We start from the raw sequence: 18104 nt of genomic DNA on the forward strand, positions 1-18104 counted from the left end.
TATATTAATGATGATTGTATACCTCTCTTAATTTATATGTGGTTATGTAATTTTACTGATACACATATCCAACAGATTCTGTCACAGCTGGAAGTGCACTTAAAGAACAGGTAAATCAACACTTTCATTTCTATAGAGGAGGAGGCTGAAGCTCAGGGAGATAAAAGAATTTACTTGACAGCCAAGTTGATTTTTTCCACAGCATGCCTTACCAAATGAAATCATTTCATTTCTGGATTTTTTTTATTACTTACTAAGCTCATAAAATAAGCTTAATGAAGACAAAACTTTTTTTTTCTTGTCTTTTCTGATGAGAAGATTAAATTCATGACAACAAGCACTTTGGTCATTATTGTATCTCAGAATTTACATAAAATATTTATTTTTAAAATGTACCCTCAATTTAAAGGACAACTTTTTGGAGAGAAGAAAGACTATATTAAATACAGACATATTTGAGACCAGCAATAACAAACACAAATTCATATAAATTAATAGAACTATTTTTCTTTCCATGTCCAAAAGCTTGTGTCTAAACCTTCTTCACATTCAGAGATTAAAGTCTCTTAAAACTTTTTGCCTTTCAGTGGATAGGTAGATCATCAGACCTATGATCAGGACCTTGATCTCTTAATTACTTTTGATCAACAATGTAATTCCATGATATACAAAGAATTCTAGAATTTTTCCCCTATATTTTCTTTTATAATTATGTTTTTCTTTTCTATCTCCCCAAATTCATTCAGAAACACCTGACAGAAAGATTGTTAATATTTTGAATCTCATGTCACCCTCTCCTAGTTTTGTTTGTTTGCATTTTTTTTGCATGTCCCACAGGTCATGCAAGACTTAGAGACTTGATAGTTTCTCCATGATTCTTCAGTATACATAATAACTTTCTCTAAGATACTGCCACAGAGGGCGGTCTTTTCATTAAACATTTTTTGAATGTGTGGATAGAGGCAAAAAGAATTGAGCTGTTACTCCTAATTCAACTTCTATCTCCATCAGATCATGCTGAAGTACATCTGTGAGCATAAGCTCATATAACAGTGATGGGTCTTATTAAATTGCTCTTTACATACCATAATACCTCAGGTAAGACTATAATAAAGATTTTATTAATACTTATAAGGAAACCTAAGGGGTAAGCTTATTGCTAAAGCCCTAATGAATACAAATGCCAGTTAATGACACTATTGAAAAATCATACACCCCCAACAAGTTATCGTCATTCTTTCACTCTGAATCCATACTAAAATAATGGCATATTTCAGATTCTTGTAAGCATCGATACCCCCCCAACACCACAAACACACACAAAATGTAGAACCAATAAATGTTTAAAGAAAGAGAGAAGAGGTAAAGAAATGAAGTCAGGAGTGAAATTTGTTTATTAAGCGCTCATGTTTATTTTATTGAAATTTATCATTGCCCATAATTGATTACTTCTAAAGTTTCTGGTGTTTGTACGTTTCCAAATCATAAGACTTACAGAAAGGCCACACGTTTCAGGATAGTCTGGATAAAGAATTTAAGAACAGTGGGAGGCAGAGTGAGACACATATTCAGGCAAAAGACCAGGAAAATATGATGGTGGACTCATGTGGCATAGCAGTACCCATGCCATCTCTCAAAAAGTTTGGCTTAAATCAAGTTGTTTTGGGAATGCATTCCCTAGAGATATTTGTCTTCAGTTATTAACTGCCCCATATGGGCACTGTCAGGCCATCAGTGACTTCTAAAGCTTTAATTTCAGATGAGCAAGCAAGGGGAAAGTATTTCAGTGTCACCCAATTTCAAAATGGAAGGTGGTTTCCTGGATCTTGAATACAAGCAAAACTGTGCCTTCTGTGAACTGGTATCAGATGAGGGATATCAAAAGATGCAACATACTACAAAACATAGATTTATAAGCAGAGGTTGTGACAGTTTTTCAGTGCATATTATTAAAACTGCATTCTCCTTTGGAGAGGACTTAAAGTACAGTGGTATATTTCCTCTCTTTACAACATTTTGGGGCAAAAATCATCTCTGTCCAAGTAACCAGCCAGTCTTCCAGCATAAAAGTAAACAATACCTAACATCCAGAAATAAAAATATAGTGAATATTGTAAATTAAATGGAAGGAAACCATTAGAAAGGAACTTGGAAGGCTGTAGCCAGGCTGTGGTGGTAAGAAGACAAATACACCAGCCTCTGTCATTTTGACATCAATTGACTAATTTGCTCCAGGTTTTCTTGAGGTTTCTTTTAGTGTATTTATAACCACGAAAGCATTTATTTTGGTCCCAAGATAAAAAGCCTTTTACGCAATGGTGCATATTTCTAAGGTAACAATGTTTCCATTGTCAAAACTGCCATCAAAGGGGGTGGGGAAGGAATACTACTTACCCCATTTATTTTGTTGGGCATCAGCTTTACTATTACTGGTTTGGAACCTAACCTAATTTCTATTGCACAGTTGCTAGTTGAAAGAAGGAAAAAAATGCTTCTCAAATGATTTCATCTTTCCTGATATCATGAAGGAAAATATCTTAGACACCAATGTCCTAGGACATTCTATTCTCTAACCTGGTACCCAGAACTCGTGCATGCTGGATTAGACACAAGGGAAGAGGCAGATGTCCAAAAGATAAATTAATCCAGATGTTTTTCCTGCTTCTATTAATGCTGCACTCCAGCTGTTCCATCTTCATACTGGTAAAGTCCCAATCAGCACATAGGATGAAAAAGCAGAAGGTAGAGGTGTTCCAGAATATTAAAGGGCCAAAATAATATTCTCTACAAAATTGAATATAACACCTAAAAGCTGAGGCCAGAAATTTCTACATATTTGCAGTTGTCAGAAGGAAGCAGTTGCTGAGCCTTATCCTCCTACTGGAAAACAAGACAACAGTCTCATGACTCGACTGACCAATGGGCAAATCTCCAATTGTCCTCAATTAAGACTGTCCCCAAGAAAATACCAAAAGAAGGATAGAGTGCAAATATGTGGGGTTTTGTTTAAGCCTTTCTCACACACAAATGAAATAGACCACAAGAATGAACACAGTTTAACAATAGCAAAACAAATTAAAAGTAGTACCAGCCTTCACTTTGCTGGAAGCTACATGCGGCTCAATGATGACAAGTAAGATGTTCATTCTTAGTCTAAAAAATGTTTCCCTGGGACAGCTGTAGGGCATGGCTCAGTGGTCTGAACATCTGGTTTGATGTACCTAGACTCCTTGGAGCCATGGGCTGGAATCCTGGTGTGATTCAGTTAACTCTTTATCTTTAGCAGAACTAAACAGAATTCCCAACTCTTTACTGTGTGGTTCTCGGGAAGTTTTAGGAAAGATGTATCCACCCTGCCTCTGCTTGGAGATAAAAGAATTCAAAGAATTAAACTTGACACTTTAGCCCCAAGTTACTCGCTTTCTATTGTTTACTGTCACTGGAATACCATCTTTGTTGTTTATGTAGGGTCTTTCATTTAAGGATTTCAAAGTACTCACTGACATGGTCTGATGGCAGAAATGAGCAATGTTCATGTTTTAAGGACAAGAAAAATGAGACACAAGAATCCCACAATATGTCAAAGAAAAGGCAATAATGAAATCTTGTCCTCACATTGGAGTGCACAGTCATTTTATATGACAGAGTTTTCCAAGGGGAGGGTGAAGTGCAGATGAATGTGCATCTTGGACCGTAAATAAAGAATTCAGTCCAACTGATATCCCCTGTAAAGTGACTGATCAATCTGAAACAAAAGAAATGTAATAGCTTCTTTGAGCCTAGTTGTTTAATCTTCAAACCAATGGAATTAATGCCCACCTATCTGGGTCCATGCGAAGACAAAATGAGATAACATCTGAGAATGTGCATAACACATAATGGGCAATGCAGAAATGCCACTCTTTCTTTCTCTCTGACCCACAAGGATGGAACTATAGAATAGCCTTTAAGAACTTTCTATTCCCACAGAGGTATGGAAGAGAGTACTTTTTAAGAGTCTGATGTTTGAACCAAATAATTTGGAAATGGCAAGCCAGCAGAACATCCTTCACTTGTGTTGTTGTCTTTAACACAGCACCCCCTCTACCCACTTACCCATTCCTGTATGCATTCAATACACATTGAAGTACTTGTTATGTGGTAAGTGCTAGGGATACCAAAAGCAAGAAGTCAGACCTTCACAAGTGGTTTAAGAGTCTAGTGGAAAGAGACAGGCATATATACAAAGAGTTACAATGCAAGAGGATGAATGACACAATAAACCATTTCAACAACTATCTAAAGACAGCCAGCATGTGATATAATTCCTTTCATTTCCCAGAGTATTGTGCCCATATCAACTGTTCAGGAAGATTTTTTTTCTCCAATTAGGTATTAATAAATGATGACTATCAGGTATTAAAAAATCTTCCCTGCCTGCTACAGAGTTATCCTCATCCATCACAGAAGGTTGCTAAAAGGATTAAGTATGTTATTTTATATAAAGCACTTACACAGTGCCTGCACACATAAAGCACTCATTAATGTAGTTGCTATTATTGTAATTATCATGATATCATAACCAGACCATCATGTCATTATTAAGTATAGGAAAAGTTTATGTCCCAATAATTCTAAAAATGGAGCAAGGACATTGAGGATGTGGATGGGGCCAGGTATAGTGCCATATATCCAATCAAAAAGAGTCCTTAGCATGATACTTTATGTGGAAAACCTAGAAAACCCCACCCCCAAATTACTAGAACTCATACAGCAATTCAGCAATATGACAGGATACAAAATCAATGCACAGAAATCAGTTGCTTTTCTATACACTAACAATGTAACTGTAGAAAAAGAAATTAAGGAATCAATTTCATTTATAATAGCACCAAAAACCATAAGATACCTAGGAATAAACCTAACCAAAAAGGTAAAGGATTTATACTCTAGAAACTACAGAACACTTATGAAAGAAATTAAGGAAGAAACAAAAAGATGGAAAAATATTCCATGCTCATGGATTGGAAGAACAAATATTGTTAAAATGTCTATGTTGCCTACAGCAATCTACACTTTCAATGCCATCCCTATTAAAATACCATTGGCATTTTTCAAAGAGCTGGAACAAACAATCCTAAAATTTGTATGGAACCAGAAGACCCCAAATCTCCAAGTGAATGTTGAAAAAGAAAAACAAAGCTGGGGGCATCATGTTGCCTGATTTCAAGCTATATTACAAAGCAGTGATCACCAAGACAGCATGGTACTGGCACAAAAACAGACATATAGACCAGTGTAACAGAATAGAGAGCCCAGATATGGACCCTCAACTCCATGGTCAAATAATCTTCAACAAAGCAGGAAAGAATATGCAATGGAATAAAGACAGTCTCTTCAATAAATAGTGCTGGGAAAATTGGACAGTCACATGCAGAAGAATGAAATTGGACCATTCTCTTATACCATACACAAAGATAAACTCAAAATGGATGGAAGACCTCAATGTGAGACAGGAATCCATCAAAATCCTAGAGGAGAACATAGGCAATAACCTCTCTGACATCAGCCACAGCAACTTCTTTCAAGTCACATCTCCAAAGGCAAGGGAAACAAAAGCAAAAATGAACTTTTGGGACTTCATCAAGATAAAAAGCTTTTGCATAGCAAAGGAAAACAGTCAACAAAACTAAGAGGCAACCCATGGAATGGGGGAAGGTATTTGCAAATGACACTACAGATAAAGGGCTGGTATCCAAGATCTATAAAGTACTTCTCAAACTCAACACCCAAAAAAACCCACAAATAATCCAGTCAAAAAATGGGCAAAAGACATGAACAGACACTTCTCCAAAGAAGACATACAAATGGCTAACAGACACATGAAAAAATAATCATCATCATTAGCCATCAGGGAAATTCAAATCAAAACCACACTGAGATACCACCCTACACCAGTTAGAATGGCAAAAATTAACAAGGCAGGAAACAACAAATGTTGGTGAGGATGTAGAGAAAGGGGAACCCTCTTACACTCTTTGTGGGAATAGAAAGCTGGTACAACCACATTGGAAAACAGTATGGAGGTTCTTCTAAAAGTTAAAAGTAGAGCTACCCTAAGACCCAGCAATTGTACTACTAGGTATTTACCCCAAGGACACAGATGTAGTGAAAAGAAGGGGCACATGCACCCCAGTGTTCATAGCAACAATGTCCACAATAGCTAAACTGTGGAAGGAGTTGAGATACCCTTCAACAGATGAATGGATACAGAAGAAATGGTATATATATATATATATACAATGAAATATTACTGTCATCAGAAAAGATGAATACCCACCATTTGCATTGGCATGGATGGAACTGGAGGGGATTATGCTAAGTGAAATAAGTCAAGCAGAGAAAGACAATTTTCATATGGTTTCACTCATATGTGGAACATAAGGAATAGCACAGAAGACCATAGGGAAAGGGAGGGAAAACTGAAGGGGGGAAATCAGAGAGGGAGACAAACAATGAGAGAGTATGGACTCCGGGAAACAAACTGAGGGTTTCAGAGGTGAGGGAGTTGGGAGGATGGGGTAACCAGGTGATGGGTATTAAGGAGAGCACGTGTTGTAAGGAGCACTGGGTGTTATATACAACTATTGAATCATTGAACACTACATCAAAAATTAATGATGTACTATATGGTGGCTAAATGAACATAATAAATAAATAAATTAATTAATTAATTAATAAAAAAGAGAGTCCTTAGCCCATAGAGGCTTGATTTACTCAACTTCCACCCCAGGCCAAAGAGCACAAGAGTCTGAACTAGAGCTGTTCTAAAAGGTAAATTCAACAGTCACCTTAAAAGCATTCCAGAGGAGCTCCTAACAGTAGTGCCTGCCTACTATATCTACTGCAGGTTCTTGAAATTCCTTTAGCAGGAAACACCTTGAATGTCCTTGGAGAAACCAAACATTTCTCTAAATCAGTGGTCTTCAGCTAGGAGGATATTTTGCTTCCTTTCCCCAGGAGACCTTTGTAATGTCTAGAGACATTTTGAAATGTCACAACAGGGTAAGAAGGCATGGGGAGCATAGAAGTGCTGCTGGTGTCTAGTAGGTAAAGGCCAGAGATGGATCTAAATATCCTACTATGTGTAGGACAGACCCCACAACATATTTATCAGGTCCAAAATGTCAGTAGTGCCAAAGCTGAGAAATTTTGCCCTAAAGAAACACATACTTATTTAGATCTACTTAGGTCGACATTCCCATTCATTATCCTTTTTACTTAATTTCAAACTGTGATGTGAATAACTGAGCTATATCTTCTTTAAACGAGGAAAAACAAGGCAAGGAGAGTTAGAGAAAGGGTAATGAGCAACAGGGCATTTATTCTGTAAAAAAGTAGAAGAAAGTAATCTAAGAGTTGTGAAATTTTTTTATTCTATATTTTTTACCCAAGGACCATCTCGATGCTTTTCCTTGCTACAGTCTTTTTTTTTATATAATGTGGAATGCACACATATAAGGTGCTCCATAAATTCCCACTGTATGAATAACTTCAATTATAAATCTAGATTACATTTTGTCATGCCCCTGAAGAAGATCAAAGTAGATTTCTGAAGATTCAACAATTTATCTTTTATTATCTATTAACAGAATTTATTGAACATCTATCCTATGTCAGTCAAGGTTCTAGATGTTTGAGATATATCAATGAGCAGGGCATCCTTGGTGGGCTTATATTCAATGAAATTTTGAGTAAAATTCAATAAATTCTTGAAAATGCCTCATATAGCATTTTAGTTTTCCAACCTATTTATCTCTATCGATTCAAAAAGAGAAATTAGTTTTAAGAAAACTTTCACCTACATGAGAAATACTTCCAAGGCAACAAAGCAAAATAGATTGCAGTAGAAATCCATGATTTTATAGATTACTGTTTAAGAAATTAAGGTTTGGAGTGTGTAAGAAACCAATTGAGGAAGAAGACATTCAAGTCTGAGTATATTTCTCTGGTCCAGGTAAAAATGGAGATGAAAGATTGAAAGATCTATTTATTCTATGAATTGCTGTGTTTTAGGAAGAAGTTTTCCACAACAAGACAACTGATAGCTTTTGAAATAGCCTGCATGATTGTGTGATAATAAAAGTCCCTTAGTTTGGGTCTGCATTACACTTGAAAGCACAGGGTTATTTGCCTTGAATTCTCCCTGATTAGTTTTAGTGATTAAACTCCTCCAATTGTCCCAGTCTTGGAAGACTAACAACAGCTTGGATTTATCCTATACCTGCACTCTACAGGCCTAGAAATTGTGCAGGCAGATAAACATTACCTGTTTGACAGCTCTGCTGAAGATGTGTCCCCATACAGGTAGCAAATCTCTGGGAAGTTTGCTGGGTCCTCCTTTCCCTATATTTTTTCTTATAGATTTTTGCTTATTCAAGTACTACTTTGAATAATAAAGTTATTTTCATATCTCCTAGACTTTACATTACTTATAGGAAGACACTGTATTCAAAGCATCTTTTCTAGGCAGCATCTAGCATAATATCTAGTATCCAAAAGTATTAGGTGAATAAAACTAATCAATGGATTCATAAGTACTTGGATGGACTGAGGGGATGGCAGCTCAGGAAATCTTGAGAACCACAGAAAAAAAAAGAAAAAAAGTATTAGTGAGCTTTTTCAGACATTTATTTTAGGCAGAAACCTAAGGAAAGCAAATCTCAACTCACACCTCACCTTTTCTTATTAAATATTAATTAGAATTAAGACCCTTCTCTTTCTTCTGCATCTAAAAGCTAAATCCTCTATATATTTATAAATACATATTTATTTGTAGAATTCATAAAATGCATGGAATTCCATGAAAAGAAGCAAAAAGATTCATACTGGAGCCTGATAAGACCCTCACCACTGAGGCATATAGCATCTCTGCTTCCTTTTGCTGGCTTTCCAAAGATATGCCACTAATGAGTAGCCTCAGGGACCCCTGAAGCCACCACCACCACCAGCAAGCCTTTAAATTTCTTTGGTTCTAGAACTTGGTCTGAGACACAAGTTGAGCAAAGAATGACACATATTTATACTAACATTTATACAAGACAATTTCTGTCTTATAGAGTTCACCTCTATACTTAATTATGATATTTACCTGCAAACTAAAGAAACAGAATAGTGAGGCCAGTGCCAAAGACTACTATGAAGCAAGTTACTAGTTTCTGTTCCACTTTCAGGCCTGTCCACCAATGCAGAGCATTCATCAGGTGTTGTCCAGTTTAAATTCCATGACATCCTCAAGCAAAGATCAGAGTGTGCTATGTGGTTTAAGAGCCTGAGATGAGGAATCCACAAAGTTAAAACAAATCAATTGCCTATACTTGTTTTTTTTTTTAAGATTTTATTTATTTATTTATTTGAGCAGGGGGAGGGGGGCAGAGGGAGAAAGAATCTCAAGCAGACTCTGCACTAAGCATGGAGCCTCAATGCAGACCCCAAAGCAGGGCTCAATCCCTGGACCCTGAGCCTATGACTTGACCTGAAACCAAGAGTCAAATGGATGCTTAACTGAATGAGCCACCCAGGTGCCCTGTCTATACTTTTTATTAAGATTTAATATATGAGGAATTCTTAATCTCAGGAAACAAACTAAGTGTTACTGGAGTGGTTGGGGGTGGGAGGGATGGGGTGGCTGGGTGATAGACATTGGGGAGGGTATGTGCTACGGTGAGCGCTGTGAATTGTGCAAGACTGTTGAATCACAGATCTGTACTTCTGAAACAAGTAACGCAACATATTTTAAGAAAAAAGAAAAAGAAGAAGATAGCAGGAGAGGAAGAATGAAGGGGAGTAAGTCAGAGGGGGAGACGAACCAGGAGAAATGATGGACTCTGAAAAACAAACTGAGGGTTCTAGAGGGGAGGAGGGTAGGGGGATGGGTTAGCCTGGTGATGGGTATTAAAGAGGGCACATTCTGCATGGAGCACTGGGTGTTATGAACAAACAATGAATCATGGAACACTACAACAAAACAAATGATGTAATATATGGTGATTAACATAACAATAAAAAATTTTTAAAAAAGATTTAATATATGGCTCTGAGAGGTAAAGTACAAGTCTTTCTTTAGGGAAGTCCAAGAATTAACTTCTACCAAATATACCTTTGATGTTCAGAGCTCTCCAATGAGCAGAGTAGTGTAGTCTGAAGGAAAAAGTAGATTGAGCAGTTAGATCTTGAAATGAGAAGTATTGGTAGGTTAGAGAAAGTTGGAGAATAATTTAAAATATTGGATGAGAATAGGGGTTGACCTTTTTTTTTCATTTTTGTGGTTTAAGGAGTAATTCTTTTTGGACAGCAAAGCATCATATAAGTGATCATGAAATCAACCAACCAGCATTTTCTAATGAAATAAACAATTCTGAAAAACTGTATGCATGCGTGTAGTAACAGTTACAATATAAAACATGTTTCTATAAAACATCTGAAGCCCATTGGCCTATAGGAATGTTTACCCTGTGCTTTATAAAGTGGGAGAGGCTTAAAACTTATCTGGAATCATTTTTGGAACAAGTGAACATTATCATCACCTGGTCTGAATGAGTTCAGCACTTCCTCCTTCCAAAGGAGTCAAGCAGTTAGATGATCAGGTTCACTATTCTGCAGGACTAGGTTGTTGCTATAGGCAAAGAGTACTGCCATGTGGCCTTAGAAAGAACTGTATCTTAAATTTCTTGAGCCTCAGTTTCTTCATCTATAAAATTGAGAATATAATCACTTACTTTATAGAGCATCAAATAACTAATGACAAATAAAATACAGTTACTGATAGAGAGTAAGAGAGAAATAAATATTTCCTTTCCTTCCAGCTTTTGTTCGGGAAAAAAGACACCTTCTTCTATTCCCTGTTCTGAAATGAGACAGGGTCACCTTTCACACACTGCCCAGAGTTGGGACTCTGTGACATTGTCAAGTGTTTTTCTGCTGTCAAGTTAATGAAGGATTACACCCGCCCGCCCCCTCCCTGGTCAGCACTGCCTGCTTACAGAAAAATCAAAAAAGTATCTAAGTGCACTAGCAGGAATCATCTCTGTATAAAAGCAATTTTCTCCAGCTTTATGAGTGAGGGCAGCTGTAAATCACTCAACCCATTTGCATTTATACTGCTTTAAAAAGGGGGGTGGATATGGGGAGATGAGAGGGATATCTACCCACTGACAAATTTTACCCTAGGACAGAAGAGAGAGTGTTTCCAAGATCACCTCCCTGTTTGGTCAGTTACAGGCTATTTGTGCCAGGGGAGTAGGAGGTAGTGGGGGAAGAAGAGGTTACATCAAAACTCTGTCTCATGGAGTAAACCTCAAAATTGGAATACCTGTTCTTGGAATTATTAGCTTTATTTGGTTCTTCTTTGCAAATGGAGAAAAAAAAAGTTACTTAAGATAGCTTAATCGTTTTGTAATCCTGGTACATAAAACCAAATAGAACACTCATAGTGTTACTGATGGACCTCTTGGCTTTTACCATCTCAATGACATTTACTCTATCCCTGAGCAATTTTAGATAAGCTAAGCCAGCAGCTGGGGAGACCCCAGCTGTAACTAAGCCTGATGTCCTTGCTTCATCTAAGAGAAAACCCATGGGGCTGAATCCAAGCATCCAAATAGAGAGAAAATATTTTCCACTACCAAGGACAGATAATCTGAGCTATGTTAAACCCAGTCTCTGTGGAATTCTTACTTGAAATTTCTCACTTGGAGGTAAACCGAGGTCGCATGAAGAATGTCACAGGAAATTTATTGAGAAGAGTCCTCCATTTTCAGTAATTATTTTACTCTAGAAATAAATGCATGTGGCCTGTAGAAAGAGCAAAGGAGGCCTGTGTCAGTGGTCAGTCCTATGTTACCACTGTAACCGGTGCTCCAGTCAGGAATATTTCCCAAATAGTAGAATTCATATGTGGAAAACACAGAAAATCACCAGATAAATATAAAATAAAATCATATTTTAAGTTTAGGTCAAGAGAAAGAACAATGGCTTGGAAAAGTAAATAGAGTACAATGTTAGACCTCTTCATAGTCCCAGACTCATCATCTACATATTGAGGGGAAAAGGACAATCACAGCCATTTCTCCATTTCTGTGTGAAGGTTAATATTCAACTGCTAGCCTAGACCTCTCTTCCCCTTAAACCAAGTTCCTCAGATAAACATTCTACAGCTTTCATGTTCACTGTCTTCTTTGAGCCACCAATTAATTCTTGCTAGCCAAATTCAATTCTTTATCTATCTTCTATCATCTATTCATCTATCTTTATAAGTTTAAATCTTTCTTACTCTTTCTTTGATCTCTTGAACTTTTTGTGCTTCTCTTTGATCCTGGCTTCTTATTTATATAATTTTGGCTTGTTATTATTATTATTTTAAGATTTTATTTATTTATTTATTTATTTATTTATTTATTTATTTATTTATTTATTTATCAGAGAGAGAGAGGGAGAGAGAGCACAAGCAGGGCAAGCCGCAGACAGAGGGAGAAGCAGGCTCCCAGCTGAGCAGGGAGCCCAATGTGGTATTCAATTCCAGGACCCTTGGATCATGACCTGAGCTGAAGGCAGATGCTTAACTGACTAACTAACTGAACCACCCAGGTGTCCTGTTGGCTTGTTATTATATGATCTTACTGTTTCTACCAATTTCCTCTACTGTAAAATAATATCATAAAATATTACATTTATGGTTTTTCGTCCACTTCCCGAACCACTCCATTTGTTTTCTTCTTTAACTACATCCTTATTTTCAATATATCCCTTTTCTTCATGCTTCATATCCAAAGACAAAACTAATGAAAATTAGTGTCCTAAAATTTCTCCAAATGCCATTTCCTCTGTCTGGAATGTCCCCTTCTCTCTCCATTGACTTTGAGACTGGAATTCAAACTTGTTCCTCAACACTCAGTGCAAGGATTGTGACATTTAAAAGCTATAAACAGGAAAATTTGATTCTTTTGCCATGTGAGGGAAAAATAAAGATATTTTTAGATATATAAAAACTCAAAAGAACATTATGTAAATACATTTCTGGGAAAAATCCTTGAAGAAGTGTACCAAACAAGCAAAATTGAATCTGAGCAATACTCCAAGAAGAGAGAAAACATGCCATAGCAGAAATAGTGATAAGTTATAAACAGGCAAAACTTAGAGTAAATCTAAACAAATGTTGATGATATCTGCAAAATTAACTGCTCTTATTCAAAATATATATATATACAAATAGAAGTGGGGCATATAAAACACAGTTAATAATAATAATAAAAAATAGCAACCTGAAGCTAAAATTTCAGATTATTTCAGCAAAACCCGTATTTTTTGAGAAAAGAGTAGGTGATAAGCAAAGAAAGGAAGTTAAAACAAGCTAAAATCATATCTTGTTCAAAAGAGAAAGGCAATGAATACAACAATTCTGTATTTTGATAGATAATTTAAATGGATCTGTTTAAAATTAAGTGTAACTAGTACTAGAATATAATACATGAGATATATAGTTCCTAAACCACTTAAGGAACAAAGAAAAAAATCTAACTTAGTAATAATAAAAGGGGGGTGGGAGAGGACATTAAATTTAAAAATTTCAACATACAGAAGTAAAATAAAGTAAAATAACATAATATGCCCTCAAAAGGACCAAGCAGATCAGAAGTTACAATAAATATGATTAAATTTAATTTATCTATTAAAAATAAAGACTATATTAGGTTAACTAGTTCATTATTTCCAAAAGAAATACATAAAATGGAATGACACAAAAAAGTTAAAAATAAAATGGGGAAAAATGTATCAGTGAAATGAAATAAAAAGATATTTTGAAAGGTAATATTAACACTAGCTCAATATTCAGCTCAAAGAATACTTCAGGCAATCTTTCTTTATACAAATGACCAAGAAATTTGAAAATATTCTCAGCCTTCACGTTTTAAGAAACTCAAAATAAAGTGACAGAGGTGGAGCTTTCTATATATCAGACTGGCAAGATGTGATTGAGACTACTCAATGTTTGACATTAGGGAAACAGGTCCACTCAAACATTGTTCTGGTGACTATAAAGTGAAACAAAATTTGCAATTTGACAGTAGCTTCAAATATATTTTTTTTTATGTACACTTGGATCTAGCAGTTTTAATTCTAGGAATTCATCCTGCAGATAAAATTATGCAATGGCACAAAGATACATATGAAAGGATTTTCTTTGCTGCATTTTTGTAAGAGCAAAAATCTACAAAAATTTTCATGTTAATCAACAGTGGGCCAAAAGATACATTTTTGCATATCCCTATAATAAGATCTTAGAAAACACTTTGAAAGAATAGATTAGGGGTGCCTGGGTGGCTCAGTTGATTAAGCATCTGCCTTTGGCTCAGGCATGATCCCAGGGTCCTGGGATGGAGTCCCGCATCAGGCTCCCCGCTTAGCAGGGAGTTGGCTTTTCCCCTCTGCCCCTTCCCCCCCCACCCCATTTGTGCTCTCTCTCACACAAAAATAAATAAAGTCTTAAAAAAAAAAAGAATAGATTAGGGGCACTTGGGTGGCTCAGTCAGTTAAGCACCTAACTCTTGGTTTTGGCTCAGGGCATGATCTCAGGGTTCTGAGATCGAGCCCAGTATGGGGCTCTGCCCTTAGGGCAGAGTCTGCTTGTCCCTCTCCCTCTGCTCTCTCTCTCTCTGGAATAAATAAATAAAATATTAAAAAAAGAATAGATTATATATCTGTGTGTACTGATATAGAAAAAGTCTAACATATAGAGAGTGAAATCAAATTTTATAACAATACATGTATACTGTAATTCCATTTGAAATTTTAAGGAGAAAATATAGATTTCATCCATTGCATCATTGTACATATCTTCATTAATTAGGGAAACATATATAGTCATATCTGATTTATTTCTCTTATCATCATACCTCAGATGTCCTACTAGTAAAAAATCCAGTATGTTCCTGGAAAGTATCTCACCTTCCTAACTTTAAATTCTGTAACAAAACCTGGGGGATTGGTGGGGAGGGTTGGTCTTCCTCAAGCCTACTTCCAAATAAGAGGCTGAGTAAGAGCACTGGAAAGGCTGATCAATTCACCAGTACCATCGCTTTTGTCCCTGCCCTGGACATTGCTCTTGGACATCAACCCCTTCAGAGTCTGGTGACCATTGTTCCATTGCCATATTTGTGCCCTCACTGATTCAGATGTCTTGAAGGTTGTAGGGCAGATGTCTTATTTCCAAGCTTGCCAATCTGTTAGCACCCACTAACATGCTCATCTCTAATTCCCAAATCACAGCACTTCATCAGAGAGTTACGTCTTGACGGGGTTTCAGACCTGGCCTCAACTGGCATGAGAAAGAGTTCCCCAAATCCTTTGCTAATCCAGGCTGTGCTATGGAGATCTAGTAGCCAATCCAGAGCACCACCTTGCCCATCCTCCCACCTTCTCATCCCCACTCCCCAACAAAAATAACCTCCTTACTGGTGAGCATTCTCTAAGGTTCTTGGTGTAGATTGATTCCAGTAGATTTGAGTGGCACAATCTCAAGTTATCAGACAGGTTATAACAACATGGAACTACAAAAAGGAAGGGGTCAGAGGTCTGAACTTTCCTCCTATATATTAACAATATTCTCACCAGTACCTTTGCATACCCACCAGAGCAACGGGTCACTTATATTTACATAATTAATGTAGTTCACCTAAATGATGTTTCCATTAATAAAATAAAAAAATCTTCTCCAAAGTGTCACATTGTCCTTGATTCCAGACATAGAAGAGGCTACCACACATGCATATGTGCACACACACACAAACACAACTTTGTTACAAACATAAGTCCATTTCCTAACTCTATTCAGTTTGTTGGTTGATTCATTACTGTGACAATTCCATATTGCTTTCATTATTATAGTTTTAAAATATGCTGCCATTTGGTAGTGTATCTTCATTCATATTTGGAGGTTATTTTCAAATATACTTTCCTTTTCTGTCCATTTTGCTTTTTGTGGAACTTGATGTTCCATTGAATTTTCAAAACAATTTTGCAATAATTGGTATCTTTACAATATTAAGTCATTCTATCCAAGAACATGGTTAGGCTCTCTGTCTTCATTTTGTCCTTCAGTATAGTTTTACTGTTGTCTTCATATAGATCCTGTACTTTTCCTGTTAAGTATTTTAGGATTTTGTTACTATTGTGAGTGGAACTGTTTACTCCATTATATTTTCCAATAGATTGTGAATGTTGATTAGGAAAGCTATTGATCATATGTTGCTATTGTAACCAGCCATTTTATTATTCTCTTTGATTCTAATAGTTTTTAATTTGAATTTCTTGATTTTCCTAGACAAGTATGTTGCCTGCTAATGGTAAAAAAAAAAATTGTCTTACTGCCATTGTCTATAGTTTTTATTTAATTATGCTCATCTTCCTACATTGGCTATAAGCTCCAATACACAACTAAATAATACTGGTTATAGTGGGCATTCTTGTCTTATCTTTGGCTGCTTCATCAAGAAATTTGGTCAGTCATGAATAATTCAACTAACATTTCTCTCTCCCTCAATAGTTAAGAGTTCACAGGTTGCTGATATGGTACAACTGCTCAAGAAAAGTGCCAACACTGAATCAGGTTCTTTATGTTTTTCTCTGCATCCTCCTTAGTATGTTGGATTTTAGTTAGGTTGCAAAATGGCTCCTTCCCACAGTCAAAAAAAATATATATATATATGTATATATATATATATAATAAGAGGCAAGTAGGGACAGTTTGGTGCCTCCTTCTATCAAGAAAGCAAAAGAAGCTTTGTGGCATATACAGGAACTTCTAGGTACAAATGAGTGGACAACACTCAATCCTTTGACAATCTCCAACAGCAAAAGCAGCTTAGAAAATAAGTATATAACTGGGCATCTTGGTCTCCAGAAAGGATACTGATGTTTTGTTAACAAAGAAGAAAGGAGGAATGGATAATGAGTAAACAACCAACAGTGTCTGCCACACTGACTTTCTAGGGGATGCATCTAATGTTTCAAAAATTGTTAGGTTGTATACAGCAATTTTTTTATAGAGCATTTTATCAGTGTGAGGAAACTATTTTCTATTCTTAGTTTAATGAGGCCTTTTAAAATTAGGAAAGACTATTGAATGTTATCAAAACTCTTTGTGGCATCTATTGAGAAGATAATATAATGTGTTTGTTTTTCCAATTAATATGTTAATTTAGAGTAGTAGACCCTTGAATCATTCCTGCAATCTTGGGATAAACAATGCGTGGAATGTGGTTATTCTGTTATTCCATTACTGTATTTAATTTGAAAATACTATACTCTACTCATATTTTTTGCATTAATGCTCATAAGTGAAATTGATCTATAGTTTTCTTTACGCTGTTCTTGTCCAGTTACTTTCTATAGCCACATAAAACGAACTTCTCATCTTTTAAATTTGAACAGTTCAAATAGAATTACCTATTGCTTCCAAATTAGGTAAGATTCTTTTTAAGAATGGAGGCCTGTTGCTTTTTTCCTTTTTTTTCTTTTTTCTTTAAATTCAATTTAATTAACATATACTGTATTATTAGTTTCAGAGGTAGAATTTAGTGATTCATCAGTTGCATACAACTCCCAGTACTCATTACTTCAAGTGCCCTCCTTAATGCCCATCACCCAGTTACCCCACCAACCTCCCCATCAGCAACCCTCAGTCTGGTCCCCATAATTAAGTCTCTTATGGTTTGCCTCCCTCTCTGTTTTTGTTTTATTTTTCTTTTCCTTTCCCTAAGTTCATCTGTTGTTTCTTAAATTTCACATATGAGTGAAATCATATGGTATTTGTCTTTCTCTGACTGACTTATTTTGCTTAGCATAATACCCTCCAATGCCATCCACGTTGTTGCAATTGACAAGATTCCATTCTTTTTGATGGCTGAGTAATATTCCATTATTTATTAAGGGTTATGTTTTCTGTTTTCCTCTGATTATAATAACTTCAGGTTTTTGTCCTTATTGAAACAGTGGTTATTTTGCTACCTTATTGAATGAAATGCTTTATCCTCAATTTTTTCCTAATATATACATTGTTAAAAGCTTGA

This window comes from Callorhinus ursinus, unplaced genomic scaffold (assembly GCF_003265705.2).
Source record: "Callorhinus ursinus isolate GAN/ISIS: 27379988/994484 unplaced genomic scaffold, GSC_fseal_2.0 scaffold4, whole genome shotgun sequence".
NCBI lineage: Eukaryota > Metazoa > Chordata > Mammalia > Carnivora > Otariidae > Callorhinus > Callorhinus ursinus.